At 53.3% G+C, this 20813-nt stretch overlaps 1 non-coding gene across 1 annotated transcript; it reads right to left on the bottom strand.

Annotated features, from left to right (window-relative positions):
• Positions 1-825: 825 nt before the first annotated feature.
• On the bottom strand, positions 826-934 carry LOC141576985 (U6 spliceosomal RNA). The gene has a single exon (XR_012505419.1). It is a non-coding gene; the product is annotated as a U6 spliceosomal RNA (small nuclear RNA).
• Positions 935-20813: the final 19879 nt, after the last annotated feature.

Genomic DNA, 20813 nt, shown 5'->3' with positions numbered 1-20813 from the left:
GAATGGAATGCCTTTCTCTTTTTCTCCCTCCCTGACCCTTCTGGGATTCAGAAATCCTCCGTGAGGATTTTTCTATTCTTGGCAGCAGAGTTATTAGCATCATTGACTTGGAGGCAAAACTTAGGTTTCCATTAAACTGGGATAGACATGCATGGATAAGAGATACTAGTGCTACTCGTTTTCCTTAGGGTTCCCCTGTGTCTGTGGGGGTGTGTGTGTGTGTGTGTGTGTGTGTGTGTGTGTGTGTGTGTGTGTGTGTCTGTGTGTCTGTGTGTCTGTGTGTCTGTGTCTGTGTCTGTCTGCCTGCCTGCCTGCCTGCCTGCCTGCCTGCTGCCTGTTTATTGTAGGAACTCTCTGTCAATGGAAGTATAGTTGACTTACAATGTTGTGTTCATTTATGACGTACGGCATAGTGATTCACTTATTCACACACACACACACACACACACACACACACACACACACACACACGTATACTTTTTCAGGATAGGTTATTACAAGCTATTGAACATAGTTCCCTGTGCTAGACAGTAGGACCTACTTGTGTACCTAGTTTGTATAGGGTGGTTTATATCTGCTAATCCAAACTCCTGATTTATCCCTCTGCCCTCCCCCGTTCCTCCACCCTACCTGTCCCCTGTGTTAACCATCGGTTTCTTTTCCATGTCTGCGAGTCCAGTCTGTTTCTGGTTTGTAAATAGGTTCCTTGGAGTCTTTTTAAAATGGAGTTATTTATGTATGGATGGGTGTCTTGACTTACTTTCAGATCCCACCTAGAAGTGATGGCATAGGATATCTGTCTTCCTCTGGGTGACTGACATCACTAAAGCTACGGAACGCTTCACGTATGTGCGTGTGTCGTCCACGTTCAGGGGCCGTGCTGATCTTCACTGGATGGTTCCCGTGTTAGTCGATGTGCTGTGGCAGCAAGCGCTTGCCTTAGGGTTTTTGTCTCAACCTGAAAGCCGGCCCGGAGACTGAAGGTCTTCTAGTTGCCTCCACTATCTGCCTAGGACCATCTCCACGAACGTTCCCATTTCTCTCACCCTTTTGTCTTGGCATCATTGAGTACTAAAATGCTCCGTCTCCTGAAGCCCTGCAGACTGAAGCTGGACAACGGGAGGTAAACGTCAGAGAAATGGCACAACAGCTCCTGTGGAAACCATCCTAGGGCCTGTTTTTGAGGAGCCGCTCAGAGAGTTGAGCCGAACACCCCAGGACATCATCAGAGGCATTTCAAACTGCTCGAGCCGTTTCGATGACCCCGATGTGTGGAAATCTCCTACCAGACTGAACCCCTACTCCCGGCCCTGAATCTGGTTTCTCATCTGCTCCAATGATTAACCTTTTTGCTGTACTTTGGTTTTCCACACAAGTGCCTCTTAGGCGATACCTGACTGCTTGCTCCCTAGGCCTAGCTTCAGAAGCCCATCGACACCACCGCCTCCTGAGACGAGATACTACAACTGTTTCCTTGAACAGACCTGTTCTCAGAACTAAGAAACTGGGTCCATGAAACGCAGGCCCTCTAGAAACTATTCCCTCCTCCTGCCCCCACACCACGCGCACGCACGCACGCACGCATGGACGCACATGCACAGTCAACAGCCCAGCTTTTAATGTGTAAAACTTCCAGGGAAGTTACAGAATAGGGAAATGTTGGGGTCCCAGAGTAGGCTGCCCCAAAATGTGCCCGATGGACTATGCTGAATGAAAGGGACTTCACAACTGGCCAAGGGGGAGGGTATAGGTCAGTGGTAGAGTGTGTGCTTAGCAAGCAAGCACAAGGTCCTGGTTTAATCCCCAGTACCTCCGGTCAAAAATAAATACATAAAATCGAATTCCTCTCCCCGCCCCCCCCCCCAAAGTATACACTGCTGTATGTCAACTCTGTCTCAATAAAACTGGAAGAAAAAAAGGAAAAAAAAAAAAGATTTAACAAAAGAAAGAAAGAAACAAACAAAGAACTGCCCGAGGCAAGAGAACACTCTGGCCCTCCTTTCTGCCTCCCTGGAAGCAGGGGAAAAAGAATTTTGTTTTTTTAAGTCTCCCATCCCAGAGGAATCTATCAAGTCAGAGGTCTGCTTCCATGCCCTTCCATGATTCTCAAACGGTGTAGTGGGGTTTACCCAGATTAGGAAAAGGAGGGGACTCCTTTGGCCTTGAGACCAGGCGAGATTCTCCCCCTCCCTCCCGCCTCCCTCCGTGCAGTTGGGACGGGTGGCCTAAGGGTGGGGAAATTGAAACCAAAGAACAAAAGCCGTTCAACAGAGAGGAGCCGGAGGCCAAGTCAAAGGCTCTGACCTGAGCACAGAGCTTTCTGCATTTGAATGAAGCGATTGAACGAGGCCCTGCCGAATGGATCCTCCTGACGTCCCCGCCCCCGCTTCCAGGAGACAGTCAGTCGATTTGGGACCGATCGGTGTGAGAAGGCCTGGGAGGCGGCGGCGGCGGCGGTGGCGGCGGCGGCGGCGGAAGCAGCGGCGGGGGCGGGGGGGGTGGAGCGCGGGCGGGGGCGGGACCAACGGTCGCTCCAACCTCTGCCTGCCTGCCTGTCTGCCTGCCTGCCTGCCTGCCTGCCTGCCTGCCTGCTGCCTGCCTGCCTGCGGGGCTGAGGCTGAGGGCCACGCTGGTTCCTGCCACTCAGGGAAACTTCTGGCAGGTGTTGCCGAAAGATCGCCCTCCCCCACCCCGTCCCTGACGAGCCAAATAACCCAGAGACAGGGTCTTAGAGTTTAGAAGAAAAGAGGCAGCTTGATTGCTTTGCTGGGCAAAGGGGACTCACAGCAGGCTAGTGCCCTCCAAACTGTGAACCCGTCTTGGGGTTGGGGTTTCATGCTTCTGTGGACGAACAGGTTGGAGCATGAAAGGGAATCACAACAGGCGGGGAGCACAAAAGGTGCTCATGATCAACAAGGGTCTCTGATGAAACTTCCTCCTAAATCTGGATGAGTGTCTGATAACATGGGACCTCCTGGTGGTCTAGTAGGTCATCAGCCCGTGACCTTCTTTATCTGGTCAGACTCACCCGGCGGCACCAGCGCCACGGAGGAACTCGGGGTGGGGGGTGGGGGGTGGGAGGGGGCTGGTCGTTCTCCTGAGCTATCCTCCCGTGACTCCCTTCCTGGGGAAAGACTCAGACGCCAAACATGATTGTCAAGTTGAACCGATCAGAGAAGGTCAAATCAAACAGTTAGAATCGACAACTTTAGCTGTTTTTAACAGTGGGCCTGGAGCTGGGAGCGGTGTCTGGTCAGTCGAGTTTGCTGATGGTTCTAAAAGCAAGCAGTAAGCATAAAGCCAAAAATTGGCTTAGCCTAAGTGCGGCCACTTCATGATTCCTCCTTCACTGGGGGCTGAGGCGTGGGGGAGGGCGGGGGTTGGGGGACAGGACTGAGGTGGCGGCGAACTTCTCCGTGAATGCTCGGAGCCGAACTGCTCTCTGGCTAGGTCTGAAAAAGGCCTGAGTCTCAGCTATGTCAGATTCTCTCTCTTTCTGGGCACATGGACTGACTCGCCCCGCATCCTCCCATCCTGTCAGACCCTTTGGACACACACCTCCACCTGAAGAGTTCTTTGGCCTCGTCCAGAAAAAACAAACACACGCACGAACAAAACCAAACGAGCACACAGAAACCCTGCTGATCTCCTTGGACCCCATTCACTTCGGAGAGTCCCTCTCGTAGAAATCCCCTCTGCTCGATGATTTCCACCACAGCCGCCTCCCTTTCTCCGGCACAGTGACCCCCCACCCCCACCCCTGCGTGGGCCCTGTCCCTCTACCTATCAAAAACCAAACCCCAGGAGAAAAGAAAATCAGGAATGCTGTTTTGAGCCACTGGATCTGTGAAAGGAACCAAACAGAAGCTGAAATAACCAAACCAGCCGAACACCAAAAGCGAACAGACAGATACCCCAGAAAGAAGGGCACGCCGACCCTTGCCCCTTCCTTCCTGGAATCAGGACATAACATAGATCTACACCCCACCCCCCACCCCACCCTCCCCAGATGTCTTCTTTATGCCGGAACGAGAGTGACGTTCTTATTGTCAACGGTGCTGTTATGGAAATGACAGGCCGGCCAGAAACAAGCACCACTCGGAGGGTTGGAGTACTCAGATTTATTACGCCGGCGGGCTCAGAGGGGCTTCTGCTCCTAAGCCTTGAGCACCTCCAAGACGTGCACGTGAGGTTTTATAGGGTTAAGTACCAGCTTGGGGTATTCGGCCAATAGGCACGCAATAGCTTTAGCAACATCATTATCACGAAAGTAGAGGCAGTGAGGCAGCAAACCAACATTTCAAGGCCAGATATGTCTCTTGAAAATCAGCTGGCTAGCAAATATGAACAGGGAATCAGGCAAACCGGCACTATTAATTTAGATTTACGAGTTAGCCCAGCAGAACTCAGATCAGTAATCCGACACTTGTTACACTTAGATTTGCGACTTAGCTTGTTATCCCAGCTGGGCTTTTCCTTCACAGTGTAAAGCGGAGAAGGAGAGAATTCTGTACAAACAGACCTCGATGAAAAGAATCCTCACCCTCTTTTAGGCCCCCACCTCAACACACGTGCGCGCACACGCGCGCACCACACACACACACACACACACACATGCATGCACGCACGCGCGCGTATAGTTACTCCTGTTCTCTCTCTTTCTCTCTCCCTCTTCCTTTCTTACTGATTTTTTAAAAATGTTTACTGATAACACAGAAATAATTGCTAAATGTTGTCCAGGAATGATATTCATTTTTGAAAACATGATTATATATTGTAAAGGATTTGGGCTCCCTTAGAAAAATCCCAGTCCAGGCACGATTGTATAGCACCTCCTTTCACTTTCAAGTGTCTATTTCAGACAATAAAGTAGCCAGTCATCTTCCTTGTGCATGACCTTTGTAACTGGCACAAGTCAAACGGCACAAAATTCAGACCCAATCTCCTGATCCATATGATTCTCATATTCTTTTTTTTTTTTTTTTTTTAGCGAGTCCAGAAGCTATGGGTCTGTGCCAACCACCCGTGGCTGTTCACTATCCAGCATTTCTTCCATTATCTTTATGTTGTCCTGTTTCTTGGAAGTATTAGTGCAGCTACTTTTCCGATGGTCTGTCTCTGTCTCTGTCTCTCACTCTTTTCTCCTTCTTTTTTTTGGGGGGGGAGGAGGGGGATGGGTTTGATTAGGTTATTTATTTATTTTAATGGTGGTTCTGGGGATTGAACCCAGGGCATCATGCATGCTAAGCAGGCACCCTAACAATGATCTATATCCTTCTCTACACCGCCCCCCGACCCCTCCAGCACCCCCCCCCCGTCCCCGGCAAGGGCCTGTCTTTGCTCAACCCAATAGAAAAGCATTTATGTTTTGCCAGGTTTCCTGGGTCCTTCTTTGTTTCATAAACTGAGAAGAAATACACGTGGAAGTTCTCTCCTATGAATTGAACAGGACTGAAGATCCTTTAAATAACCAAATGAGGTGGAAGTGCAGAGAGTACCATACGGGAACACACCGAGGCACATCGTCATCAAATTGACCAAAATTAAGGATAAGGAGAAAATATTAAAATGACGAGAGAAAAGCACAAATAACATACAAGGGAACTCCCGTAAGGTTATCAGCTGATTTTTCAGCAGAAACTAAGTGGGTGGCACAACATACTTAAAGTGATGAAAGGGAAAAACTGACAGGTAAGAATACTCTATTCAGCAAGGCTCTCGTTCAGATTTGAGGGAGAAATCAAAAGCTTCACAGATAAACAAAAGCTACAAGATTTCAGCACCATCAAGCCGGCTTTACAAGGAATGATAAAGGATGGTCTCAAGTCATCAAATCCTAAGAAAAGAGAACAAAAAGATGACAGAGAAAGGGAGGGGGGGAGAGAGGGAGAGAGAGAGGGGGAGAGAGGGGGGGAGGGAGAGAGAGAGAGAGAGAGAGAGAGAGAGAGAGAGAGAAAGAGAGAGAGAGAGAGAGGGAGGGAGGGAGGGAGGGAGAGGAGACCTTCGAAAGATTGCTTTGCCTGTTTAGGGTCTTCCGTTGTTCCTTAAAAATTTTGAAATTGTTTGTTCTAGTTCTGTGAGGAATGTCGTGAGTATTTTGACAGGGGTTGCATGGAACCTGCGGTTTGCTTTGGATAGTGTGGCCATGTTGATAGTATTGATTCTTCCAATGCAAGAGCACAAGGCATCTTTCCATTTCTTTGTGTCATTTCAGATTCTGGAGTATAGATAACCTCCTCGATTAAGTTTATTTCTAGGCATTTTACTGTTTTTGACTCAATGGAAGTGTTTATCCCAGTTATAAAATTCTGGTTTTTAAAGTGGAGGGGGGAAAAAAAAAAAGGAAAGGAAGGGCCACAAATGGCAAAATATCCTTCTTTCTCATGGGTGAATTGTATTCCATTACGTGTGTGTATGTGTGTGTGTGTGTGTGTGTGTGTGTGTGTGTGTGTGTGTGTGTGTGTGTGTCCCCTCTTCTTTATCTATTCAAATATTGATGTGCACTTAGGATGCTTCCGTATCTTGGCAATCATAAATGATGTTGCTGCTAATAGCAGGGTGTGTGTATCTTTTTGAATTCATTCTTCTTTTGTGGTTGGCTTTATTCCTTTGATAAGTATGTAAGTTTAAAAAGCTAAAGCTCTAAACCTTCCTGGAAACAATGAACAGTACATATATGTAAATTAAAAATATATGTGCAGTAAAAACATTTTAAAAAATAAATAAATAAAAAAGAACGAAAGACAAGGAAATTAGCTATCAAGCCGTGAAAGACATGGAAGAAACTTAAAAGACATCTTACTAAATCAAAGAAACCGGTCTGAAAATTGTTACCAACTGTACAATTCCAACCAAATGACATCCTGGAAAAGGCAAAGCTCTAGAAACAATCAAAAGATCATGGTATCCAGGGGTTTGGGGAGAGGGAGGGAAGGAGGAATGAACAGATGCAGCGTGAGGGATTTTTAAGGCGATGAAATTATTCTGTAGGATACCATAGTGGTGGCTGCATGTCATTGTACATTTGTCAAAACCCATAGAACGTACAACCTCAAGAGTGAACCGTCCTGTAAACTATGGACTTTGATGGATAATAACGTGTCCATGTCGGATCATCAGTTTTACCAAATAGGCCACACTGATGAGAGATGTTGAGGGGAGTGGAGGATATATGTGTGGGTGGGGAGGGCTATGTGAGAACTCTCTGTATTTTCTGCTCAATTCTGCTGTGAGCCTGAAACTGCTCTAGGAAATAAAGTCTATTAATCAAAAACAAAAACAAAAACAGAAACAGAAACAAAAACAAAACACCCAAATGAGGTGAACCAGGATTCAGTCATCCAAAATGGAGCTGGACGGCCAGTGGGAGGAACTTTGTTGCAGACATAGTCCTGTTTCAGGGAGGGGGACGTTGTCCCCTCCCTCTACACATCTTGAGTTCTCTGGGCTGGACTGATCCAAAAATGGACCCCAGACGGATCGTTGAGCAGGAGCGACAGGGAACCTACTGTCTTTCATTCAAGCACTCATGTGTCCCCGAAGCAGGCAGCTTTTCTCCGTTTTAGGACAAGAAATCAGCCCTTTGTGCGAAATGGGCCGGGCTGAGAGCCTTTGGTTTTGGGTGACCCGTCCGTGAAGAATCGAGACGGAGTTTGGGTTTTGGGGAGGGGGGGAAGCCCCTGAAAGAAGTCACGAGGTTGGTTGGTTTCTCTAGGCTTCCGGGGCCTGAAGGCTCTCAGTGGGTGATCAGGGTGTTTTCCTAAGTCCAGATGCAGGGAGGGCACCCTCCACGGAAGTGATCGATTTCCCGCTTTCAGGGAGACAGAAAGAAGAGTCTGAGGGTCCCTCTTGCGTCTGCTGGCCCCTCGGCTTCTTCGGTCACTCTCATTTCTAACCCATCCGTGTGCCACGGAGGCACATACATGTTTGGGGTGGCCTCTCCTGGGTCCCGACACCGGCATCAATGGGGGGAGGGGGGGCATGAGTGGTCAGAACTGTATCAAGCTCAAGGGCACCACCAACCGGTTTCAAAAACAAATCTGCCAGCAGCTGCTAGCCGCAGCCTGGTCGTTTCAAAGTTCCCGCCTTGCTCTTGTGGTGTGTTTTCTTTCGTTTCCCCTTCTCCACTTGCCCCGTGGGGTAGTCTGATGACACACACTTCCAGTGCTTCTTTCTTGCATCTGTGTCTCCTGGGCTGCAGTCCTAAGAGCCCCCCCCATCGCCCCCGTCCCCCCAATCAACTCGTTTCTTTACCCTCCACCAGGTCTCCTGGCTTGGAAATCTCGGCTCACAGCATGTGTCTCGTGTCCTCTCTGAATTCACGGGCCCAGCCATCCACCCTAAGGAGACGGAGGGAGGGAAGGAAGGTTTTGACCTGGCGACCTTCCTTGCCGGCATCCTCCGGATTTGGGACCCTTCAGTGCGCCACCTGCCACCCGCCATACCACTCTCACCCTGAGGCCTAGCCCTCGGGGCTCCGTCCACGCGGAAACCTGAACGCGGACGGACCTGGACGGTGGGCGGGGTGGGGGTGGGGGTGTGGAGGGGCTTGCTTCATCACTGCCGGAACCGTGGAGGCGACCGGGACAGACGCGTCCTTCAAGAGGTGAAGGGACACGTCGCCCGGGCTAGGTCCGTGCCACAGCATGTGATTTGGCTCTAAAAAGGAAACCAGGGACCCGTGGAGCCGAGAGACCTGTGGGAGACAGGCGGGGCCGATTCTGCGTGCCCCTGACTCCCTGAAAGAAGCCAATCTGAAAAGGTGGCATCCTGTAGGGTACCGCGGCTCTAGATGACATTCATTCTCAAAAGGGCAAAAGCCCCAGAGAGGGTGAAAAGATGAGTGGGGTCGGGGGTGGTGGTGGTGAAGGTTGTCTGTGTGGGTGTGTGTGTGTGTGGGTGTGTGGGTGTGGGTGTGGGTGTGGGTGTGGGTGTGTGTGTGTGTGTGTTGTGGCGGGGGGTTGTTGATGAATAGGTGGAGCACAGGGGACTTTTAAGCAGCGAAACTCTCCGGTAGGTAGGTCCACGATGGATGAAAACCAACGTGTTGGATATGGCAATACCTAAGATGGGGTGAACTGAAAGAACCCTTCTGGGTGTCCCGCCCCTCAGCCGAAGTTTAAAGTCCTTCCTAAAGCCAGAAGGTAAAGACACACGAGAGCAATCTGAGGGGCCATCGCTGAGGAGTAACAGCGAGGCCAGTGAATCCAGTGAAAGACTGACTGACGTGGGGGCCTGGGTCCCTCGGCTCGACCCCCTTCCCCGGGAAACCGAAGCCTTCGACGCAGGGATGCGCTTTGACACGCTTCTGTCTCATCGGAGAAGGCTTCTTCTGCTGGCATTGCGTGACGGGGCCGAGAAACCCGTCCTCTCCTCCTCTGCGTGAGGTAGCGGTCGCTCCCGCCTTTGCGCAGCGGTGAAGAAAGCTACCAGAAACACGGTTCTGCGTTTCTCTCGATACCGTGGGCGAGCGTCACGGCTTTTCCTTGCGTTCCACCATGCAGTCAGATAGCATTCTCAAAACTAAGCGTGCCATGCAAATTTTCCTTTTCCTTTTTTAAAGTGACTGTCAAGAACTTAGGCAGCATCGAGTGAAAATGTTGGGCACCTTCATCTCTTGGTTTGTATGGAGCCAGCTAGGTCATCAGACCCACGTCACCATGATTTCTGAATTCTAAGATCCTTTCCAATCCATGATATTGTACACTCCTGGGTCATGGGATGTCACTATGGCTGATCAGGTCAAAGGGAATGTGTCCCTCCAGAGCACTTATTAACACGTCAGTTTATTTAAACGACAACAAAGGAAATTCCCTTCGGGCGATATTCATTCCACACGCTAAAGGAAAGCGATAGGTTGTGTGCCTGAGCCCACACAGTGTGACGCAGGAACGGGGTGGGGGTTGAGGGAGGAGGAACTCTGGCTAGTGTCCAGGACCTAACGGGAGATAGAGTGGAGGATTTTTGCCCTTCTTCAGGGACAGGGTGAATCGGCCCGAGGTTGACTTGTGCGCTCAGAAAGAGGGCCTTTACCGGATGCCCCGAGCAAGCAGACTTTTCTTTTCTTCTTCTTCTTTTCTTTTTTCAGTTTTATTGACATAGGTTTGACATACAGCCCTCTATCAGTTTCAGGTGTACAGCACAATGATTTGACTTCCATAGACTGTGAAGTGATTATTAGGTAACTTTAGTGACCAGGAAACAACGATATGTTAAAAGGGGGTTTAATCAACAGAACTGCTATTTCTGATGATCATCTATTCCTAAGAGAAAGGACAGATGAACACTCCAAAATGCAGGAAGTGCATAGTCACAGAATGATGAACAATCTTTACCCGTGCCGACGTTTTGACGCCAGGATACGTGGAAAGCTGAAGTTTTAGAACATAGAAATATTTGGCTCTCCATTTGACCTGGAAATCTCCTTGTTGGAAAGAAGCTAATTTCTCCTCCTCATCCTCGTCCTCCTCGTCCTCGTCCTCGTCCTCGTCCTCGTCCTCGTCCTCCTCCTGCCTTTTTAACTAAAAAAATAAAAAAATAAAATAAAAAAAAATTTTTTAACAAGAAGTTTTTATCTTTTTGGAGGGGGGACGGGTCATTAGGTGTCTTTATCTACGTTTCAATTAATTATTTAGATTTATTATACGTTTTCAGTGGTGGTACTGGGGACTGAGCCCAAGGCCTTGTGCATGCTGAGCACGCACTCTACCGCAGAGCTCTACGCTTTCCCAGAAAGGAGCAAATTTCTAAACATAGAACTGGATGAGTAGGTCAGCTTTTTGATCTCATAGAAGCAGCGGCCCAGTTCTCTGGGGGGAACCCTCCTTATCTTGTCCATCTCGACAACGTCAGAAACGTCTGTCTGCATAGCCCACAGTGGCCTGAGACTGAGGCCAGGGGGCTGAATCAGGTAGAACCTGAAACCGAATGGAAGAAACAAACAAACAAAAAAGGGTGGGGAGGGGCACGCGGAGGCCTTTTTAAACGTACACACTGCTGCGTGGTCTCCCTCGTCGAAACTCTAATTCGCAGCCTTCTTAAGGAGAAATATACACCTGAAACGTCTTTTTTCCACACAGAGTTTAAAAGCTTTCACCCTCCGAGCCGAAAAACCTTACCCGTCCCATCGGTTCTTTCTGAGTGAGTGGGTTCTCTAGTGTCCTACGCGTCTGCTGGGAAACAAGCTGCTGGAGAACCAGCAACTAGAAACCAAGCTGCACCAGCATTTCCATGAGCGTAAAATCTTACATTCACACTTACTTGCTTAAAAATGCACACGCCTGCTTTGTTTTCATGTTTTACACAGTCGATGACCTATAACATGTATGATGCTCAAGAAATTGTGTGAGGGGCAATCCTGAGATTGACCGTGAGGGCGCAACAGATGGCAGATATTTCCTTAGGGTAAAACAATGGACGGTCATGGGAAGCCAGATCATCCATTAACAGAACTTGGTTCTGGCAGGAAAGCATGTGGTTTAACCCCGGGGAAATATTTGCTATCTCGAGATGTCCCAGAGGCAATCACAGGATACACTTAGAAATTTTGCATCCCCCGAGGAGGGTGATTGTTCCTGGAAGGGATAGGCCTGAAATGAATCAGTTAGCCAGCAAGCAGAACTTCGTGCTTCTGGCATGAAATATCTAAAGCCCCACCTCTTTGATCGCATTTCTTTTTTTTTTTTCCCTGAGCCGTATACTCCCAATAAACAGGATGTCGACCAGGCTTTTGGCACTCTAGATCCACGAGACCTTGAGTCCCCTGGTCCCATTTTCGCTCTTTACTTGGTCTCTTTGTTTCTTAATTCTTGCGTCGCCCGTCCTCAGACACGGTCCCGAGCTGCGCTGGACACAGCACCCGTCCTACCCGACTCGTGAGTGACCTATAGTTTTTAAATGAAAGCTACAAAATCTCTGGTCATGTCGATCTGCTGGTCTCGTCTGTATGAGACAGGGCAGTACCTGAGTTTCAGAGACACACACAGACACACACACACACACAGACACACACACACACACACACACACACACACTCTAAAGGGAACAAAGAACAAAGAAAGATAGAGAAAGAAAAAGAAAAAGGCTCAGGGGAATAAAGGATTCGCTTGCTCTCTGTGACATGACCCAGTAGACCTAGTTGTCACGAGACAGGAAGCTCAACTCTCCGTGTTTACATTATCTGTTCCTGAGCTTTCTTGCAGAAAATTCTCATGCGTTTCTTTCCCCTCACGGAAGTCTTCTCTATTCCCCACAGAGCCTGGGGCGATGGCTCTTCACCCTGGAGCCGCCTGCGGCCGATCCAAGATATCGGATGATTTATGGAAGTGATCAGTGATCCTGAGACAAAGCCCTTCCTTTAGGTAGAAAAGCATGGCCCCTGCTGCTCAGGGAGCTGGCACTCCCCCTCCCTCTCCCCTCATGCCACCTTCTCCTTTGTGCACAAGCTATCGCTTTCGCAAAAGAGCTTGGCTTGCCTGAGAGTCTTGTGGAAGCCATCCTCATTTCTATGGTACTGCCGTCCAAGGATCTGGAAAGGGCCCGGTCCCATGTATGCATGTATGCATGTAGGCACTTGTGTATGTCCCCGGCTTGTAGGCCTGGCATGTTTCTTCCTCCACATACACTTGCCAGAGTTCATTCATGAAAGAGCTCTATGGAACTGGTTTTCAAGGGAACATGCAGGCAGGGAATGCGAACAGGAAGGAACCCAAATGTTTTCCTTCAGGTTGACATGATCTAGGACAGATCCTTTCATCCAGAAAAGCAAATGTCAAGGGATCGGTCTCGTGAAAAGAGCCATGTCTTGATTGTGACGAGCAGCATTCGAGGTGAAACTTTTCGCCTCCCTAGGTTTACCCCGAATCCATTAAGTTCCTGTGGGTTATCTCTGTCATAAAACGTGTCAGCCAGGAAAAAAAAAAAAAAAAAAAAGAGTCTGGGAGCGATGGTTGGCTCGGTCTCAAGTCTCAGGAAGTGTTCACACCCCAAGCAGTCCGAGGGGGTAGTGTGTGTGTGTGTGGGGGAGGCGGTCCATCTCTGAAAAATTGGTGCCTCCTCCACGTAGTTTTTGGTCCCTTGCAACTGAAGCATCTGGCAACGTCCCTGGAATGTTTAGATCGTTTCCAAAGAAGATGAGATACGGAAGCGTTCGTTCCTGGCTCCATGAGTCGAAGGGGACGTGCTTTAATATCTTTCTGACAGAAAAGACTCGAGATCTGTCAGTGTGTTGGCCGACATGACTGGTATACCTTCGGAGGATGGATGGACCTACAGACAGACAGACAGACCGGAATACATACATACTTACTTACATACGTACATATGTAAACATACAATACAATACAATACAATACAATACAATACAATACAATACAATACAATACAATACAATACAATACAATACAATACAACAAAACAAAATGAAACAGAATAAAATAAAATAAAATAAAATAAAATAAAATAAAATAAAATAAATTAATTTAAATGAAAATAAAAGGATGCTGTGAGGAGAAAGTGTCTGTTTCTGGCTAGGACCAAATCGTGTCCCTACGTGGACCGGTTGGGAAAGACTGGTGTCCCAGATGGTTCACCGTGACTTCCTCGTGAACAATTGCTGTGACCGATTCGGGCTTCGGAACAGTCACGGTCTCGTTCTGAGGAACGTCTCCTGGAAAGCATGTGGAGACCGTCTTCGTCTGCCGTCCTTAGGAAACGTTCCAGCAGAGCGGGTGTCCGAGAGCCTCTAGGGGCGATGGCTATGCTTCGTGGACGTCTGTCCCTCTTCAGGCCGAATTTCGTGGAAGTATGCTGATCTGGCCAGCCGACAAGTCTGAATGGGGGTGATTTTTTGGTAGAAATGCGCGTCCTTGGAGAGACCAGGGGAAGGGGAGCATGTCTCAGTGGAAACTCTCGTACAGCGTGATAGAGATGAGAATGCGGTTCTGTGTCATCATCTTTGCGTGCTTCCCGCCACCCTCCCCCTCCCCGCCCCGCCCCGCCTTCCACTGATACGCTGGGCCACGTCACGCATGCTTCGAGTTTTCTCCGATGGTTGGCCAACGCTCTTCCGACTCCCGTTGCCCATGGTTCTCCCGCTTTGGACTTGGCATCCTCGAGAACCAAAGCCGCCCTTTCCCTGAAGCCCCGCCGAGCCGGGCTGAGCAGCTGGACATCCGCTGGAGAGAGGTCACTGCCGTGTCCCCTCTCGAGACCCTCCTCCTGCCCGTTGCTGTGGAGGCCACTCAGAAAGTGGACCTGAACCCGCATGCGTTTTTCAGGCCACCCGAGCCTCTTCGAGCCCGACGCCTAGACATCTTCCTGACTGGTGGCGCTCCGGACTCACACCCTGGGTTTCTCGTTGGCTTCAGCCACGGACCTTTGTCTTCCTGGAACGAAAGACCAGACCGGTTTCATCAGGTGGAACCACCTGCCTGGTGGCGGGACTGTCGTGGAACCCTGTGGACCACCCCGAAGTGTATATGCAGCCCAAGGGTGATCTCTCCAGTTGAACAACCATCGAGGCCCAAAAGGACCCCTGCCCCGGGAAGAAAGAAACTTTGACCTTGACCCTTAGCTGCCCGAACGAGAATTTGGATCAGGGTTGGGTAGGGTGATGGAGATCTCCCTTGGCACAGTTCCCGTGTGCGGGACTTTCAATGACTCTGTCTTCCTGAAAGGACACCCGCCCCCTGACCACGCTGTCTCGTCATCAGTTTGTTTCCACGAGGGACGAACCGTCATTGTGTGCACGACAAAGTTGGCCGCTGCCTGTTTGGTCCGCCATCGCTCCGTAAGGGACCGACGAAGTGTGCGTCGTGACCAGTGACCGATTTCGGAGCCCGTGGGTGGTGGGCGGGTGTGTATCTGTTTTCCAGGTCACGCGCGACGCGGTGTGTCGTGGTGTGGCCCGCCCGGCCACCCCACCTCCCTTCCCCCATGGAAAATCAAGGGAGAGTATTGCCCGAGACAGACGAAAGTGCAGCCACGAAACCTAAAAGGATGACCCTGGATGTCAACTTGGAGGTGGCTAGGAGACGGCTGAGCATGCATAGGATCACACTGCACTGCCACCGTGTGGGATGCCGCACATGTGTCGCCGTCGTGGTTTTCATCTCCTCCACCTATTGCCCTCACCTACATCCACTCTTTATCTCACTGAACTCTTTTTTTTTTTTTTTTTTTTTTTTCCGGTAAGACAGTGAGAATTTTCCCTCTCTCTCTCTCTCTCTCTCTCTCTCTGTCTCTCTCTCTCCTACTGTCTCTCATAATTGACCTGACAAGGGGATGTCCGTTTTCACGTGTCCAACATAGCGATTCGGGATTCTTCCATGTTCCACGATGATCACCGTGATGAGTCTGGTTACGGATCAGTCACCGGACAGCGTCATGACAATAGTATGGATTGACTCTACTCGCCCTGCTGTCCATGACCTCCCGTAATTTGTGTATTTATTAATTGGAGTTAACTGGAAGCTTGTACTTTTTCCTCTCCCTCACCCATTGCACTCATTGTTCCTTCTTGGTATCCATGAGCCTGTTTCAGCTTCCTTGCATGTGTTCCTGCGTATTGTCTTGGGGATTCTGCCTCGAAGTGACAACATCCCTCTCGAACTTAAGTCACTTAGTTAACATCATCCCCTCTAGGTGTAGGTCTCTCCAGACCACGTGGCACTGTCCATTCGTCCATCCGCGGGCCCGTAGTGGAACTGCCGGGTCTTCCAGGAGTTTTCTGTGGAATGTTTTGAGGGACTTCTGTCCTGTTTTCCCTAATGGCTTTCCTCCACCTCCGTTTCGCCCTCTCCCCCTCGCCCCCACCACCAACCCCTGTTCCGTGTTGCCTTCTGTCTTCCGTCGGAGAGCGGAGTCTGTCAGGTATGAGTCGAGAGCTCTGTGTCCGCCTGCCAGCCCGCCCACCAGGCCCCATCTCGAACGGTGGTCTCTATCACGTGTTCCGTCAGGAGCAGGCACTTTCTGCTTGTTTTTGGAACTTGCTGTCGAGATTCCAGGTTCTGGGCCTGTCCGGATATCTCTTGGAAACGGAAATGTGTGCGTTTTCCCCTTTTTTAAATTGTGTTCGTTTGTTTACTTACTTATTTATTTATTTACTTACTTACATTTATTTATTTATTTAGGCCTTTTTTTTTTTGGTTCTTGCTGCTGTTGTTGCTTTCGGTGGTTGTTTGTTTATTCGGGGAGGGGAGGTAATTCGTTTCTTTTGCTGGTTTGTTGCCTGACTTAGTGATTGCCTGACTTACCGACTTCCTTATTGACTTGAACGGAAGTCCTGAAGATCGAACCCTGGACCTCGCGCGTGCTGGGCAGGCACTCTGCCGCTGAGTTCTACGCTCCATCCTCCCCCTCGCCCCCTCCCCCATTTGGGGGAGGAAAAAAATAATTTTTTTTTTTTCCTTTTAAACTGAAAACGTCCGTTTGGGTCTCCTGCACGTGTTTCATCCCTGGTTTTCTGGCTTCTAGGAGGTGGAGTTGACCGAGTTCTTGGACTGTTGAGGAGAGGAACCCCTGATGGGCTGCGGTTGTGCTTTTTCTACGGTGTTTTTGTTTTTGTTTTTAAACCCCAGAGTAGTTCTACAACTTGATTTCCCTTTGGTGGTGGGTTTTGTCGTTTGTTTTCATGTTTCCTTTCTTTCTTTCTTTCTTTCTTTCTTTCTTTCTTTCTTTCTTTCTTTCTTCCTTCCTTCCTTCCTTCCTTCCTTCCTTCCTTCCTTCCTTCCTTTCTTCCTTTCTTCCTTTCTTTCTTCCTTTCTTCATTTCTTTCTTCCTTCCTTTCTTCCTTCCTTTCTTCCTTTCTTCCTTCCTTCCTTCCTTTCTTCCTTCCTTTTTCCTTTCTTTCCTTTCTTTCTTTCCTTTCTTTCTTTTCTTTCTTTTTTTTTTTTTTTCGGATGGGGCTACAGTTTCCTTGTCCACGTTGACTGTGTCAAACACACACACCGACACACACACGCACACACAGACACGCGGATGCGCATGCACAGTGTTGCTCTGTGTAGATGCACTGAACCTCGATTTACCGAGCGGGTGGCTATCGACTCGCCCCCCCGAACCCCCGCCCGCATTTTTTTGTTTTCCCTCCTCCTTCCTGCGGTTGTGGTCAGCCGTGCTGACGTCCGTGTTCTCACGACCGACCGCGAGTGCGTTTTCCCCACGCGCCCGTTTGTTGTCTTTGGGCTTTGTCGCGATCTGTGCCGAGATCGATTTCTCTTTCCGCTTCGATGGGGTTCGCGGTCTTCATCCTTTCTTTTCTAGCTTCTGGGCTTTGCCTGTCTGCTTTCGAAAGACCTCCCGCATTCGAGAGGACGGACTCCAAAGCCGATTCCTGCGTTGTTCTCTGAGCGCTCGCCTGGTTTCGGTTTGCCAGCCCCCGCCTTCCCTCCCTCTTCCCCTCCTCCCCTTCCCAACCTCCCACCCGGGAACCCGGGATCTCGTCCTGGTCGCTCTGGGCCACCCGCGGCGTGGGCCCCGGCCCCGCCGGCGTGTCCGTGTGATCTCCCCCGCCCGGGGAATCGCGTGGGGAGCGCGTCCCCTTCGCGGCAGCCGCCCGGCCGGCCGTGTCTTGCCAAACCCCGGCTCCCTCCGTCCTCCCCGCCCTGATCTGTTGCCGGGGTCGCGTCGCGCCGCGTCGCGTCGTGTCGCCTCGTGTCGTGCCGTGCCGTGCCGTGACGAGGGTGAGCGGGCTCCGAGGCGGACGCCACGGGGCCGCCCGGCGCCTCAGTCCGGGACGAGCTCGGGCGTTTGGGCGGCCGGCGGCGGTCGGGATCGGTTCCGGGGACGTTGGCGACGGTTGTCGGGCGCCATCTGGCTGCCGCTCTGAGATCGTCCCTCTTCTCCCGAGCGTCGGCGACCTCGGCAAGGGATGGGGCTCGGCGGCGGGGCCCGAGGCAGACTTCGGGGAGGCTGGCGACACCGGCGGTGACAGTCCCCGTGGCGCTGAGCCGCGGGCGCGTCCTGCTCTCGGCGCAGATTGGACTCGCAGGATGATGAGGGGGTGACTGTCGCCGCGCTCCCGGGATCTCGTGTGCCGGGGGAAGCCGTGTGGCCTGGCCTGGTCGACCAGCATCCGCCTGTGCCCCTCCAGCCGCGGAGACCGACCCGAGCCGATCGGACACGGCCTGCGCCTTGCCGCCGCGGGGGAAAGGGAGAGAGTGTCCCGCGCCCGGGCCGCCGGCGGCTAGGTGGTCAGGCCCTCGTCTGCGTCCCTTGGACGACTGCTCCTGAGGCGAGGAGCGGCCCGGGCCCAGTGCGGTGAGGCCGTGGACGGGCGCGCTGGGGTTCCCGGTCGTCGGAGGCGCCTCCTTGGATGAAATGTTTTCTGAGTCCCGATGGATCCGGAGACGTGGCTGGGCCGGCCCCTGTTGGCGCGGGAGGCCTGGGAGGGGGTGCCCCCCGGCCCGTAAGCCTGCCCGCGTGGGTTCCGGTGGCGTTGGAGGGACCGAGACTTCATCCGGACTCGGGGACCGGCACGGGGGCGTCCTGCGAGGGATGTGGGGGAGGCAGGCTTTCCCCGGCCCGGGGCCCGGGGCCCGGTGCTCGGGAGCGGTCCCTCGTGGGGGGCCCTCTCGTCGGAGGCGCCTCTGTGGCATCTCCCCGAGTCCCCGGCCACGCGGGCGAGAAAAGGGCAGGGCGTCCCCGGCCTGATCCCGTCTCCCTCTCGTCCCTTCCCATTCCCATTTCCATTCCCACTCCTCCTCCTAAGCCTCCTCCTAATCCCCCTCCCCTCTCCCATCCCCTCTCCCCTCCCCCTACCAAACCCCCCCCACCCCGGTCGATCAGATGGCCCCCGAGAGCTTCGGGGCTGCCATTTATGGGGGTAGGGCTGGGGGCAGGTGGCCGGACCGAGGTCCCGGGGTCCCCCCTTGCAAATCGTGGACCCGCCCCGTTTCTGGGCGCTGTCATTTTTCCTGTCGTGTTGGGCATTTTCTGCCAGCAGATAGGTGCTGACACGGTCTTCCTCGGTGTCTGTCACCGAGTGTTGGGTCTCCGGACGCGTGCGAGGCTCTGGGCTTCTCTCTGCGTGAGCCCTGGCCTGGTAGCCGACTCCGCTTCTGACACTTGAGCCGCCCGCCCGGGCCTGCGCGCCGGCTCTCGTGTGTGCGTCCAGCTGACGTGGCCCGTGGTGCCACCTCCGGTCTCTGGTGGCCCGAGGGCGGTGGGGTGAGGTGGCGGCGTGGGTCTTTTACCCCGTGCGCTCCCCGCCGCAGGCACCCGGTGGTGGCCGGCGCGACCCCACCCCCGTAGGCTCCGTGCCGCGTGTCAGGCATTCCCCGCCTGGGGTCGTTGGCCGCTCTCCTCGGAGAGGACTGAGGAGTGGGTGGCGCCTGGCGAGGCTGAAGCAGGCCCCTCTGGTGGTTGTCCTCGCCGGGCCCTCCCCTCTGGGGCCTCCCTGCCCCACATGGCTCGCTCGCTCGCTCGCTCACTCACTCACTCATTCACTCACCTGACCGATGTGGTGAAGTCATGCTCCCCCGGGCCGGGCCTAAGCCGCGCCAGACGAGGGACGGGGACGTTCATGGCGAACGTGGCTTCTCTTCTCGTTCTGCCTGCGGGCCCCTCGCCTCTCCTCTGCCGCCCGTGGGTGGCGGGGGGAAGGCAGGGGTGCGGACTCCGGCCCGACCTCGGTCTCCCGTGCCTTGTGGTGTCGGCGAGGCCGGGGTCTTGCGACGCGGCAGACACTCTCGCCTCCTCGCCTGCTCGGCGTCCTGTCTCGCGAGCGGCCCTCCCCCGCGGCGGGGGAGGGCTGCCCCGCCGCCACGCCACGTACCCCCTCGTCGGGGTGTGAGCGTGTCTCGCCTTGGTCCTCTGCGGTGCCCCTGGAGCGCTCCAGGTTGTCCCTCAGGTGCCCGAGGCCGAGCGGCGGCATCGCTTCACGTCCCCAGCGAGTCCTCTCGGGTAACCCCTGCGGTGGTCGTGTCTCCCGAGCGCCTCTCTTGAGGCGTGGGGGAGGGGTCGAGACGGTGAGCGAGGCGTGTCCGCTCCCCACCCTCGGTGGGGCCGGGGCCGCCTCCTGAACGTCAGTCCTCACCCTGTACCGGGGGGGGGGGACTGACGTGGCCGGGCGCACGCCGGGTGGGTCCCCCTCAGCGGGGTTCGCGCCCGGGCGTGGGAGCGATCGTGGTGGGGCCGGGTGATGTGCCGGTGGGGGGCGGGCGTCTGTCCCGTCCCCACGCGGTCTTGGGTGCGTCTCCTCGCGAGGTGGCACGCACGGGCTCTCCCCGGTCCCGACCGCGAACGCTCGCTTCTTGGCCCGCTGCTTACCCTTACCGCAGACCCCTCCTGCCCAGCCGAGCGCTGGCGTACACGTCGGCGGGCTTCCGTAGGCCTGAACGGGGCACGCTGGGTGGGGGGCGATGCGCCCTCGGTGAGAAAGCCTTCTCTAGCGATCTGAGAGGGGAGCCTTGGGGGCACCGGACCCCCCAGCCGCCGCTCCTCCATCCAGAGCGTGCAGTCACTCTCCACGGGGAGCGACTGCCGCGGCGTGTGGGCAGGGCCCCGTCGCTTTGGCGTGTGGGCTGCGCTGGCCCCGCGGTGGGGCCGAGTGCTGTTCTTGGCCTGCTGTGGCCCGCGCCTCCCCCCTCCGAGTCGGGGGAGGGTTCCGCCGGGCCGGGCCCGGCGTCTGGCGCGGGGCCGTGCGAGCGCGCGCGCGCGTGTGCGCGGGCTTGGCCTCCCCGGCGCGTGCCGTGGGGGGGAGGGGGAAGGCGGTCCACCCCGACTTGGGCCCCCCCCCAGTCTCCGCGCCGCGAGGAGCCACCCCACCTGTTCCGGTCCCGAGATGCAGCCACCGGTGGCGGTGCGTGGGCCAC

Source organism: Camelus bactrianus, unplaced genomic scaffold (assembly GCF_048773025.1).
Source record: "Camelus bactrianus isolate YW-2024 breed Bactrian camel unplaced genomic scaffold, ASM4877302v1 HiC_scaffold_54, whole genome shotgun sequence".
Lineage (NCBI taxonomy): Eukaryota > Metazoa > Chordata > Mammalia > Artiodactyla > Camelidae > Camelus > Camelus bactrianus.
Note: the sequence above shows the minus strand (reverse complement) of the source record. Positions and strands in the feature narration are given on the sequence as shown.